This window comes from Astatotilapia calliptera, chromosome 9 (assembly GCF_964374335.1).
Source record: "Astatotilapia calliptera chromosome 9, fAstCal68.1, whole genome shotgun sequence".
NCBI classification, from domain to species: Eukaryota; Metazoa; Chordata; class Actinopteri; order Cichliformes; family Cichlidae; genus Astatotilapia; species Astatotilapia calliptera.
In genome coordinates this window covers 18,007,065-18,021,242 of record NC_137430.1, presented here as the reverse complement: position 1 = coordinate 18,021,242, position 14,178 = coordinate 18,007,065, and the positions used below count along the sequence as shown (strand labels likewise).

Genomic DNA, 14,178 nt, shown 5'->3' with positions numbered 1-14,178 from the left:
CAGATGTCTGCTTGCATTTCCTGCTGATGATTCTTCGGTGCTGCCTCTTGATGCTGCACAGTAGATCAATGCACCAGCACTCCTGTGTCAGCTACACCCAGCTCCAGCTTTCAGTTTTGCTTTGCTCTTTCAGCCCAGAAGACCTACGTTGGCTTCTTTTGCAGCTTGCAGCTTACCACATACTTAATACATGTGTGTGGGTGGTTTGTGTAATTCTTTAGGTGAAATTTTTTCAGTGTTTGAATGTCTTTTCAATACACTTGCAGAAGATCTTTATAGGCTTGTGAAAACAGAACTCGTGGTCTGAAATCCTGAAGTGATAAAGGAAGTCTTTGTGTAGTCAACTATTACCTACTGTTAGAATATCCTTGTGTGGTAACGATAGATGGATGGACATACAGATAACCTGAAGTGCAGATGGACACAGAAATATGCAGAACAAGGCCAGCGTGCCAAACCTGTTCTGTTGTTCCTTGGTACACATGTAGCAGGAAATTATGGTGGTGTCATTTTTGGCGTTGTTACTGTTGGAAGAGAGACACACATTCGAGCTTTTCCTCAAGGATTTCGATCCAAAACAGCAAATTCTACATATACCAGAGTAAGAAAAATGGTACCTTTTGAGTTTGCTTGTATGCAGACAGGTGCTGAGCATCCCTGCCCTTTGTCCTGAGACATCTGCTTGTAGACAGAAGCAGCTGAAGGATGAAGACAGCCTGGAAGAAAGGCCCTGTCCAGTGAGTACACACACAAATACACACACTCACCGGTGCACACACAAAATAGTATTTTTGTGGTTGTGTGTGTGTAAGCCTGATTACAATACATGCAGTTCAAACAGGGCAACTCTCTCCTATTATCTTTCCATCAGCTTTAGGCTCCATTAAAACAGCCCTCCCCTCAGTACACAATAACACCAGTATTCTCCTATCTGTGTGCTGTCATTGTCCAGGCCCATAAGGCATGGTTACATTTTTTTTTTAACCTGACGGAAAGCTTCCTCTTTGTGTTCATGCATGTGTATCTGCCAGTATAGCTTATGGACCTGTGGACAAGCTAATTACAAAAGTATCCACCCAAAAAAATAAGAACAGGAAGGAAGGATATAGAGGTGGCAGCAAGTATACTCCTCCACTCACCACCTTACATAAACTACACACATGCACACACCAGTCATCCCCTTATCTGTCAGGGGGAGCCGAGGCCAGCTGTACCCAGTGCCAACCCTTTTGGAACCAGGCCAATCCCACTGGACCCTTTGGATCTTACTCTGGTGTGGGCTGTTGAGGCTGGTTGGTCCCACTGTGTAACTCTAGCTCAGTCTCTGACACAGTACAGGTATGTCCCCTGTGGCCCAGATTACCAGGGGACTGTGTAAACAGCACTGCTAATCTGAGGAAGTATCGTGCTAGCATATTTGTGAAGCCTGTCTCAGCAAGCCTGTGTAGTGAACACACAAACAACCAATGCAACAGCTTTGGTATTTCATTTGGAAAGCCACTGCATAAACGTTATGCAACTGATAGTCGAGGTGGAAATTTAAAAAATGTTTTCAGTGCCAAAAAAAGAAAAGAAAAAGAAAACAACAACAAAACTGCAGTACTGCCATAGTGGGAGTTGTATTTGTCACACCTCCAGTTCTGATCCATCTTCAACATCAAAGATGTCAATGTAAGGGGGACAAAAACCACACAACACCACATTATAAAAGACGGTGCAGGCTACCTTTAAAAAAATCTACCATTCCATTGATTTATGAAGTACTCGAGGCCTTGAGATTACTGTCATCATCCATCGCCATCTTTCTCTGAACCCAACGACCATTTTCCTGTAGACTTCTGAAAAATGACAGGAAACCACAGCTATCACCTTGAGGCCTTCAGGTAGAATGCAGGTGTAAGTCACTTGAAAGTGGAAGCTACGTTCATATTTCATACAGTCTATTGCAGCGACACAGTTGGCTAGCTAGCTAACTGGGCGCCATCTTTGTGTCCTTGGTCGGTGCCCATTCCACTATATAGCCAGCATGGCTGGTGTGAAGGTTAGTGTACAGTGTCCCACAGTGTTTTAAACCCCTGTTACCCATCTCAGAACAATATAGCACTCTGTATGTGGCTGCACATGTAAAACGTCAGTGGGAAACTATTTATTCACTCCAAATATCAGATATAGGCACGAAAGTGAAAAACAGTCAATAAAAATACAAATGTGGGTATACAGGGGTGTTAGGCGTGAGAACAATAAGTTTCACTTTTAGGCCTGAGTTAACATCTGCACCGAAGACAAAACAAAACAGTCACAAAGAATTCCTCCTTTAACAGTGAAGTGTGTGTTTTTTGCATATGAATATGAGAGGAAGAACGTGTATTTTATGTTTTTTGGTCTTTGACTTAAAATTACAGACAACCTTCACATAACCTTAATGATCTGTGTCACCAGTCTTATCTTTTTGTCATGGAAAACTCATGCCCCTGCGTTTTTAAGTCACTTTAATCTGCTAACAGCTTGGGCTTGGGCCACTTGGTCATTTCTTAGGCCTTCTTTCCATTGTCTACATGTCATCTCCAGGCAGACACTGTTTAGATATTAATGGCTGCATGATGAGATGGCCTCCTTACAAGGCCGCCCTTACTGGATAATTGATCGTGCAGTGAATGACATGATGTGGTTCAGGTTTAGGTCTAGCTTCTCCACGATCAGCGTTTTCTTTTTCCTTTATGGCCCATGTACTCTTTAAGAATAAGTTTACATTCCTTTCAGGTTGGCAAATTCAAGATGTACGCATTGAGACTTGATTAAAAAAAAATCACCAACACTATATATATAGTGGAAAACAATCTAGCTGTAAATAGAAAAAAAATCTGGAAAAACCATGAGAGAGATTAATCGCACATTTAAATAATAATTCTTGCTGTGAAATACAAACATGTTTAAAAACCTCTGAGTGGTTTCTTTGATGACTTTTCTGTTGCAGTAACTAATCCCGGGCCAAATGAGAGAAGTAATGAGCATTCTTTTCTGACATGAGTGTGTTTATAGGAGCACAACTCTAGCATGTAAAGAGAGACGCATGGAAGCACTTCTCTTCCTTGGAATAAAGTAATTAAGGTTCTCGCTCTCATTTTTTTTTTTTTTTTGTGGGGGTGGGGAGGAAGAAACCAGCCTGAGTCAAAGAACGTAGCTTTCTGTATGCAAGTCGATCATCGCCGCAACTTGACATCCTGACCTGGACATTTAATTTATTGATCTTCATTTTATTCGGATGTAAGGGCCCTTTGCTCTTTTAAATTAATCCAGGTTAATTTGGCCAGGCCCCCTATCCCACCCAGCATGAATGGGCCCTCTGTTGGGTAGAGCTGACCCTGGCCACCCAGTTTTATGGGAATCGGCAGTGAATTAGAAAATCTGTCAATGCGAGAGGAGTTGCGCGGCGCGGATATGCCGTGTCACTCCACCTGTAAAAGAACTGCTCTTTGTCCATTATCTCCCAGGCTTACCTGAGGAGAGTTAACCTTGAGGTCAATAACATCTCCACGGTGTTTCATGACTGGCTGGGCCCGGGCTGGGGGTCTGAGGGGAGCCATTGTTAACATGCCGGCTGCAGACCCACACTTCCTCCTGCTTTGGCTCTCCCCATCGAATACCTCTGGGAAACAGATCTGTAAAGAGCAGCGACGGGAGCCATAAAGATGTGATCACTTTCACAGGAAAGGGCAACCACTGTACTAGTTTGTCTTTCGTTGTAGTTAATATGAACGGTTCATTTCTTCAAGTTGAAGTTACAGCACCAGGGCTCCCCTGAATGTAGTTTCTCAGCATCTCTCAGAACTTTTTTCTCTCACATTCATTCTCATAATTACACAAAATATATAAATCTACACTAATATTCCTTTCCGTACCTCTGAAACCAGGGATGTGGAACTCTTGGCTGCATGTTGTATTTCTCTTATTTCCTCCTTCTCACATGATTCATGCGCTTCTCTAGTGTGGCCTTTGGAATTAAGCATGCTGGTATTCGAATCTAAGCATCCCAGATTGTAGTATAATTTGCTTGTGCATATCTATTGCTGTCCTTGTAATCATGCACATGGTATAAATAACTGAAAGATTGCTGGAAAGTTTTAGTTAGTGTGCCAGGCAAATAACAACTATTCTGTCACAGCACTCTTGCATTATTCCCCTCGATCTGGGCCCCGCTCGGAGTAACAGGAAAGATATTTATGCTCTGCCAGATTCAGATTGAAGATTTGATATGTAAAGGCCCATCGTGGCATTATTAACAATAAAGGATTATGTCTGCAGCTTCGATTTGATTATTCTAGCTTTTGCATCCGAGGAGACCTTATACAAATTGATGCATGATCGCAAGTCAACTGAGGGTGTCTGTTTTGAAACGCTCCTCTGTTTGGATGGAGGCATTTGAATAGGATTTGGCCAGCATGTAAATAGTGCGTCGGGTGAAGTTTACACTGAAAGCAAGCAGACAGGCAGGTGCAGTGCAAGGGAAAGTCCAGGTGTGCTGACAATGACAAAAAATCTGCTCTGTGTTGACTTCTATTTAGAGACCAGAGCAATATATAATAGAATGTACTAAAAAAGTGACTTGGTTAAATTATTGCTTTAAGTCTCTTTATGGTGTGCGACTCTGTTAGAGGGCACAGGGGATGAAAGATTTGCCTCATTTGGATAGATATTTTCAAGTCAGTCGAGCATTTGTCAACAAACGGCAACAAAGCGAGACTGAAAGCTCCGTGCCACACGAGTTGACAGTAATATTAAACAGTACTGGACTAATTACCACTATCTGTCCAAGGTGGATTTATTGTACCAAACAAAATCAGGGGACGGGTGTCTTTTATCCAGATGCTCATTAGGAAATATGTCTATTCCCAATTTTAAGCACAGCAGTGCACACGCAGGCCGTGCTAATCAGGTATCGATCCACGACGTAGGATTAGAGGGCCCATTTCGCCTCTGCTCCTTTTCTTGGCAAACTATGTTGTCATTGCATTCACTAACAGCCCCAAGGGGGTGGTGCAGAGGCAAGGGAACAAGCTGGGCCAAGCACATCACCTGTTCCTGCAACCAAAATAGGACACAACTTGAGATTCAATTTTAGCAGCCAGTGGGGCTAACCAAAGGAGCGACGGGTGTAACGACCGGCGATGAGTGATGCTCGTAGGCCTTCACTCACAATCAACAGTCCCTGGTGACCTCGTTTCACTATACCTGTCATTTACTGTGGCCTGCTATTAATAAGCCTGGACATTTGGATTTTCTATCCAAGCCTTTTTTGACATGAACAGTTTTGATATTAAGTGTTTGTTTTTAAAGTGGTCATGTCAGTTTTCTGTCCTTTCGCCCATTGAAGTTCTAATGAAACTCATTTCTGAGATCATGGAGCTAGGAACTGTGTAAGCTGAAAGGTCAGAAAAAACTAAAACAAGCAAATCCTTTGAGATAGTGAAAAAACACAACAAAAAAACCCCAAAAAGCAAGAAATCTGTATCTGGGCAATACAATCAAAAGATTAAAAGTCAAATAATCAAACTGGTCGGTAATCAAAATCACAAATATTCCTCAAAGGAAGATTAGGTCATGGCTTACTCGTGATTGTTGGACAGAGAGATCCTTTTCGTTGATTTCAGCAGCTGCATCTTACTTCTTCCTGCATTCAATTTGTGTCTCATCTTGCTGCCATATTAAAACACAATAAACCACAAAACAAACATTTGTTTTTGTTTTCTCTCTGGAACTAGAGCACTTTGAAATCCAAACCGGCTGCATTGTAGCTCAAACCGGCGCTGTGAAATCTAAAGTGACAAAGCATTTTTTTCTCTCCTTCCAAGCCCGTGGCCAGACGTTTCTTTTCTTTTTTTTGAACCTGCTAAGAACTGCAGATGTTTCACTTTTTCATCATTTGGAAAATGTATACCTGCCTTTTTTCGGCTATTGTATATTTAATCCTTTGTGAAGGCTTGTGGTTATTTGCGGTTGTAATTAGGCTGTTTCCATTAAGGAATATTACTGCTAAATGGATCCATTACTCTAGGCCCTGCTTCGTCATAGGAAAATGCTCGACCACCACAGTGCCTGGAAGGAGGCCCAGCCTGGATCTCAAAACAGAAAAGACTCACACCTGAAAGAGACAGATGCAAAACCGGAGCTCTGAAATGTAATCTGAATCCATATATGCTGCTTATCTGGGTCCCAATAAAATAGATGTGATGTCCTTCCTGACTCCTGCAGGGATCCTTAATCATTACTGGACCAGCTGATACCTCCAGGGTGTGTTGCACTTGCCCTCCAAGTGGGAGGCAATCACTGTAGTTAGAGTTCACTTACACCAGAGTAAAAATAGGACCTCACTGCAACCAGGAAAAATCAGCGGTTGCCCGGTGATTGCGTTTCATTTTTTTTGCTGTCAGAGACCAGCTGGTTGCCTAGGCAACACCCTCAACCTCTGGGCGACTACTTTTGATCGTGATTGCACAGGTCACCTCGTGGGAGGCAACTTGTCTCCAAACAATCACAGTTTGACTCAGACTGACTTCTATTATTCTCAAAGAAACTGACCAAGGTTTGGAAACAGTTGCCTTCTAATTTATAAACACAGACAGATTGCCGACACATTGCAATCAATCGAAGCAATCAATCGGAGCAATCGATCTTTGCCGATAAGCTGGACTAGTTTGTGATGAATCTCTTTGCACTGGGCAACAAATTTATCACCGTGTTTAGGTGTTATTAAAAATGGATTGCATATAATTACCAACTCCACCAAATTCAATAGCAAACTGATTCCAGGCTGAGTCCATCTTATTGTCATTTTATTGCTGTCTTGACTTTCTTGTATCAAACGTACTTTTACGGTAACAGATCTGTTCCCTGTGTTCAAAGCAACTATTTCACTGGTCGTGCTGTGATCTCCAACTGCAGCGCAACAAAAAATAAAATTAATCCAGCCACAATATATTTGCAACCAAAATTATCACTTGTTTTCCCTTGTGTGACTGTAGCTTTAGGCAACTGGTAGGTTTAAATCACTTCATCTGGCTTTTTTTTAACACTGGGGAGCAGCAGCTCAGCTGTGTAGCAGAGTCTCCAGTGTGTTGGGTTAGTCTGTGTTATCTATGAGCTCAAAAAGCAGCTGAAGACTTATCTTTTAAGCTGGTATTCAAGTAGCATTTAATGTGTGTTACTGTGTTATTTTCTATTTCCTGTTCTGCTGTTTTTCCTATTTTCCTTATAATTTTATCTTAAAAGGCACCGTATTTATCTTTGCTTAAGCTAACTTGACCATGAATCTATTGCACACCAGGATGGTTTGACTAAGAAGTGCAACTAATAAAAAAAAGTTGGTTTTATGTATTAATAAAATGAACTGCAGTTAAGCTCTGCAGGATTCCACAGCACTGAAGAGATGAGCAAGAATCATTCACTTCACCTATGCATACGCTGCATGACACAGGGACATCCATCACCACATGAAAAGGGACAGCATTTAACATGTACAATCAGTGGGGCCTTATATAACATCTACGCTGTGTTCTTTAAGGTCTGTGCTGAAAACCTCTCCTCCCCGTCGGGATCACAGCAGCACTGACAGAGCCCCGGAGCCCGCGGCGGTTCTTGTCACCGATACCGCTGTGCCGTGCCCTAAATGCGTGACACTGACACTAGAATGTCACCTGGGACTTTGTTTCTTAGTTTGCCTCCACCTCACCACTCTCATCCCTTGGGGTTTTTCCCAGCCTTGGCTCGTCTCACTCCTCCCTATTGTATTGAGACACTAAACAATGCATCCTAAAGCCTCAAGGCTATTTTTGCACCTCCAAGCTTTGTTGTACTCCATCCTCTGTCTTGTTCAGAAATGCACAAAATGACAGGGCAGATCAACTGCAGAAAAAAGAGAAAAAGAAAGAATAAGAATTTAAGGAACACTGGAATAGGTCAGTGTGGCCTATAGGGCTGTTCCACAAAAGGCCTTATTATTGTTGTCTGCCATTATGGTGGCAACCATAGCGTGACAGCACTGTGACAGCAGCTCTTTTTAGATTCAGTGCTGAGCGACGCATTGTTGATAATCACGAACAGATTGAGATCTTCAGTGTTCCATGAATTAAGAGTACTGCAGTTGGCATATGAAGTATGTGGGAAAGAAAAAGTCTTGCTATTAGTAATCTTGTTATTTCTATAACTGCATTCTGCAGCATTTGATTTAGCTGATGGGGAAAACCCTCCAAAAAGTGAAATATTGCTGCTCATTTTGATTGGGCTTGTTTTGTTAGGAGCAGTTTTGGACGGTCTTTTATATTTGATATCAAATCAGTTTCCTGAAAAAAACCCCCAACAAAACAAAACAATACCACAGTGAACCAGGAATCCTCTGCCTAACAGATTGTTCCAAGTCATTACAAAATAATGCGCTTCCTTAAATTCTCCAGGAAATATGTGCTCCATAAAAACATGCCAACCCACAGTTTACTGGTTACATATCAGTGTATGGATTGAACATTCTGCCCTGTCTGTGCGGCATGCCTGTGGATCTCTTTCTTTGTTGTTATTAAGTGCCTTGTATCCTTCCCCTGGTTTTAACTGTGATGACAATGCTTTCCAAATCCCAATTATTTAGAACTCTGTAAACAGACCACCGCTTTCATGTGGGGAAAAACTACACAGCGAATACCCTCTAATAGCGCATATCAATTCCTATTAGAACCAGGGGGAGGGAAAGAGAAGAAAAAAGGAGGTGGAAAAAAAAGCAGGGGGGCGGGGGGGTCCGATTATCCCGCTAACAGGCCAAGTAAATAGTACCATGTGAGTGATTTGGCTGAGATGGACACCCAAGTCCAGGGGAGTTAGAATTGCCCCAAAATCATCAGAGTTTAGGAGGCTAGGCAGAGTACCTGCCTTACCTCAGCATCCCGTCATCATTATGGGCTTAGTGTCCCAAATGGATTTTACAGTCACTGCTCCGGGACACACGCCGGCCGACATGGAGGCTAGTAGCTGCTCTAGGCGGCTCAGCCCAATGAAAACCACTTGTGGAGTCAGTGGTGAACTCTTGAATAAGGGAAAGTCTTTAATTGCAGGACAGTGATCAAAGAGAATTAGATCATTATTTTTGAAAATGTGGGCAATACCAGTTTAAAAGGTTCATCTACTAAAAAATATATTTTCCTCACTTACTCCTAGTAGTACATCTCCATGTAGTACTTAATGGACTGATTTCAGTTTTCATTGCAGCCATGACACACTTCCATTCTGTAAAAAGCTGCTGGCGTCTAACAGACATGCACAGCTTGCCTTTAGATATCTGCGCTTTGATGGCAACAATGAGACGAGTCTTTCGTTCCCAGCTTGTCACATAAAGTACAACTTTTACAAAAGCCCTCTGCCATCAAATTGAAATGCACTGGGTGTTACTTTTCAATATGCAGAGTTGTGAAGATATTAATCTTTTCCTCAACCCAATCAAGCTTTTTTGGTGCCTAAACCTGCCCAGCAAGTCAAATTGAAAGTAAAAAGCCAAGCCAGAAACTAAACTAAATATCACTTGTATGGGTGCTCAGGCTTGACAAATAGGAAAACAAACATTTGAGTGACGTTACTTACTGATATCAGCCCTGCTGATTGTAGCTTAAACATTTTTATCTTTCCTAACACTGCAAATTAAGAAATAATGTGTTGCACATTAGAAAATAAGCAGCAAGTGATCAGCAAACAAAGGAAAACAAAGTCCTGATCAAGAAATGAACCTCAGTCTTCTGGCTGGCAAACTTTATTTCATTGATAGTATTGTATAGAGCAACTTTATTGTCTGATCCTTTATTATCATCCTTTTGCTGAGCTGTCATAAAAAATAAATCAAACCACAAATAGGCTAACTGTAAAAACAAAAGAACCAGTCATACACATCCACATATATGCACCAATTTGGCACTATCCTGGACGTATGGTCATGTGACATAAAGCCAGTCCTCTATGTGTAACTATATACAACAATATAATTTATATATACAAACTTTATCCCTGACTATCATCATGTTTGGATAAGATACATGAGAAGATATGCACTGCATTCTAGAATTTAGATTAGCATGCTTTTAAAGTTCAGAAACGCTTCTAGGTGCATCCAACAGAACTATCCTGACAAGTGCTGATTCTGGCAATCTACCCATCAGTGTAACGTCTGCCTCTGCTGTCAGCCTCATTTGTGTGTGTAAATAAGCCTGAACCATGACCACAATGGCCTCTGGCTCAGACATCAACAATGGAAATGAGCCCCAGTGTGTCAACAGCCTCAAAGCAGCTTATATCAACTTGCTCATCCAGCTTCATTTAGGTTTTACCATGCCATTTATTTGTAAGAGAAAAGTTGATTTTTCTTTTTCTGTGAGGGTTGGGGAGAGGGTCTTTCTTATTTTGGTTATGTAAAGCATGTCTTGGACAAACAATAATGAAAAACCAACACAAAACGCACTGATTGGCTGACATGTAATTTTGTAAGTTAGTATCACAGTGGCCTCGTGCAACCACCGGCCTTCTGTCACAGTGTCGCAGGAAGTGTAGCGCATCCAGAGAAACTGCGCAACGCTTTCCAGTCATGAGTCTGAATGTCTAAATGCAGCAGCACATGGAAATGGTTGAGCTGACCTCCAGCAGCCCAGTCAGTCCTGTTTGTGAGAGATGGAGCCTGTCTTTTATCAGTCCCCATTAGAGGGGACAGGAGTCTAGCGTGAGTATGCGAGTGTGTGTGCCTTTGTATGTGTGTCTTGCTCGAGTAGCCACATTAATCTCCATGAGTGAGCGCTAGCAGGTGTTAACCTATGTCACTCCTAATCGCCATGGCAACAGAGTCATGGCACCTGGAGGTGTTTGTGAGGCTGTGTCATGGTTTGATCATCACCTAAGCCCAATGATTCAAATTAACTTTTTTTCATTCTTTTTTTTTAAGTGTTTTAATAGAAGTGCTGATTACTCTAGATTCAGCTATACACTGCAGCCAGCAGCCACTTGTTAGCTTAGCTTAAAAAAACTTGACAACTATCGTAAACAGCTGCTGCGACCTCTAACAGACAAATGGGCATATACTTCTGTTTCCCTACAAAAGTCCAAACTTATTGCAAGTCACTGTCTACCAGCCTATTTTTAAGCCCAGAGGAGTGATTTGTTTTTTGTTTATATATGAATCAAAATAACTAGGTATTTAGTTTTTTAAAAATCAAACTGACTTTTGATTGTCACCTTATCAAGAGTGCAGACCGTATGTGAAAGACGAAAGTAGTCACCCTTTTGTGGCTACCTGTGAGGACCCATCTCAACTTGAGCATTTCCTAGCTTGAATGAGGAGTGAGGATGATGCACGCTGAAATGTGATTTCTCAATTACAAGGGTAGCTATCCCCTAAAAAATACCCTACTTTATCATCTGATGTATTCTGAATAGATTAGTATCTTACAAAATGTGCATCCCGTATTATTAAATTTATTAAAGACCTTCAAAGGACCATTTGCTACGCTGGTCAACTTATGCGTCTGGTTGATACAGAGAAATCTGGATTTACCAAACAGCTGGTTCCTGGTGGTGGCAGATGCAATGATGGTGTTGCTTCAAAAGCCTCTTTCTGCAATTCCTTTGGTTGCTAGCAGATTGCCATGGTTGCCAGTAGGTATATGGACATTGCATAGACAGACACTTTCCAAATGCTTGAAACCTGAAAAGGTGCAACGCAAGCTAGAAATAGGTAAGTAAGAGTAAGACTTTTACTTTGAAGGCAAATGGTCTATGTTTCCAGTTTGTGTCACTCATTTTCATTACCAGTTGGTAAACTAGAGATAAAAAAAAAGCACTTGCAAGGTTTTCAGTGCAGCACTGCATGCCTTTTCTTGTGACCGTTTTTACCTTGCAACTGGCAGCAACCCCCCAGTTGCATAGTTTTCTCTCTTGACAAAGCGGTAGTCAGATGGTCTCTAGGTCTGTGTTGTTGTCTTTGTAGGCTATAGGTCTAGTAATCAATAAGGTCACTTTCGCATTGACTTTTACATAACCAGATTTCCTTTTGCCCTCAGAAGAGTTGCCCCCTGCTGGCCGTTAAGTGTGGATTTTAAGGCACTGGTTTTTCTTTTCAGATCCAGAGGCTGCCCTTCTTTAATATTCAGTCTATGTTCCAGACATAATGTCCCAGACATAATGCAAATCAAAGCTAACTGTCTCTGCAATAATTATTTCCCCAAGTCTTTAATGATTTGTTTATTCATAATGTAAAAAAAAGAATGACTGAGACATCTCCTAAATTAACAAAAAACTAAATTCAAGTACAGCATAATTTCTGTAAGGCCGCATCAATTGATCCTCTGTAGGCCTTTAAGCTCATGATGAGCCTATCTTTTGGGATTAACTTCAAATATCTTCCTTACAGTGTAATCATTTCAGCTGAGGTCAAGTACTGATGGTTTTTAGAAGAGCTCTCTTAATGCACTCTTAAGTCGCCTGGCTCTATGTTCATCTGGCAGACAGAAGTAAGCAATGGTTTGTGGAGGAAATGCTTTGGGAGGACTTTGAGTTGGAATGTGCCGTGTTGTGCTCCCAGACAGTCATCTTATGGAGGCCCCAGTGTGGCTGCCACACGCCATGATTGCCAGGGGTCAGCGCCTGAGCCCGGACCCTTCAGCTTCATATGATTCAGGGTCAAAGGGTCAGAATATTTCACCGCTTGATGGCCAACCCCAACATTGTTCTTTAACTCGTCATCCTCAGGGACCGTACGAAGCTGAAGGATGTGAGCGAGTGGCCTACCGAGATCAGAGGTGGAAAGAAAGGAGTGGGACAGAGGACGACATAGTGAGCACTGCTCTCGATGGGAATCGCTTTGGAGTGCGGTGGTTTACCTTCTCTAAAAGAAACGACGGCGAAGCCAAATGTAGCCAGCTAATGCTGGGTGGCAGCTCTCTGAGGCTGAGCCCCCTGGGCTTTCTGTCGGCTGGCCCAGCTGTCATCTTTCTAATGATTTCTTTATTTTGCAGGAAGAGCTTGTCGCCAGGGGGAAACGCGCCACTTCCGGCATGGGGAAACCCGACGCTGGGCCAGCCTGACGCTGAGACCCGGTGCGTCTGCAGCCACATCACAAGGGACCAACACACCCTTTCATCCTGCCTGTGTTTCTTTGCTTTTTTTCTCCCTCTATCCACACAGTCATCAGTATCACCCTTTCTCTGAGAGCTCCCACTTGTCCCTGGGGGGTTTTAACTTTACTTCTCAGTAGTAATAGTTTTCTTTTGACTTCTAAATGATTATTTAGTGTTCCATTTGTAGCCCATAACAATGTTGCTGATACTTTGATAATATCTAACTAGCCTCTAGGAATAACCTTCCTTATTTTTTCTGGTCTGCAGAGTATACAAGATTTGGGTTTGCTCTTTAACTCCTAACTAAGTAACACATGTGCACAATGTTCTTCCTAAAGTCAAGAAATGTCTTTTTTTGAAAGTCAACATCATAAAAGTGAAAAAAAGAAAGGGTAAAAGTTGAAAATTGTCCTTAAGCTCAAGCCACTTATTAACCATGACTGTATTTTCTTCCACTCCTTTTGAAATGGTTGCTGTAAACATACCAGTTTATAATCAGCCACATTAAAAATGGGTTTTGACCAAATATGAACCCTTGCAATTGATTTTTGTGTCATATCTGAAATCTATTAGTGAGCTCGGCCCGAGCCAGTTGGCTCACGAGCGGGGCGCAACGACTGATCTCACCCTAGTGAAGCATCTCTCCGAGGGCAAGCTCGAACAGATCCCCAGAGCCCCTCGCTTACTTCCAGCCCGCCATCAAAAACCTTGGGAAGGCCTTGAAGAAAAGAAAACCGAATCCACCACCCCCCCGCCTACTACTCCCCTCCACCCAAGCCGAGCATAATCAGGCCCAGCCTCCCAATCATGAAACCCAAGTTGAGCGCGACTTACAGCCGTTCTCTCCAGGCCTCTGCTGCTGATTGTTCCAGAAACAACAGATGGAAATTGTGAGCGTAAACATGTAAATATTGCAGGAGTCATGGCTGAGAGCAGCGCGGAGCAGAGGTCCTCCCTGCCATCACAGGGAAGCTATTAGAACATGAAACGGGGCAAAGCCTTCAGAAAACAACCACTTTGTGTCAGATGCGATAGCTGTCAGGGTCTG

The 14,178-nt window shown here is 42.3% G+C and overlaps 1 long non-coding RNA gene across 1 annotated transcript; it reads left to right on the top strand.

Annotated features, from left to right (window-relative positions):
• Positions 1-473: 473 nt before the first annotated feature.
• Positions 474-13,662, top strand: LOC145430939 (uncharacterized). The gene is made up of 2 exons (XR_013911278.1): positions 474-737; positions 13,029-13,662. It is a non-coding gene; the product is annotated as an uncharacterized LOC145430939 (long non-coding RNA).
• The last annotated feature ends 516 nt before the right edge of the window (positions 13,663-14,178 follow it).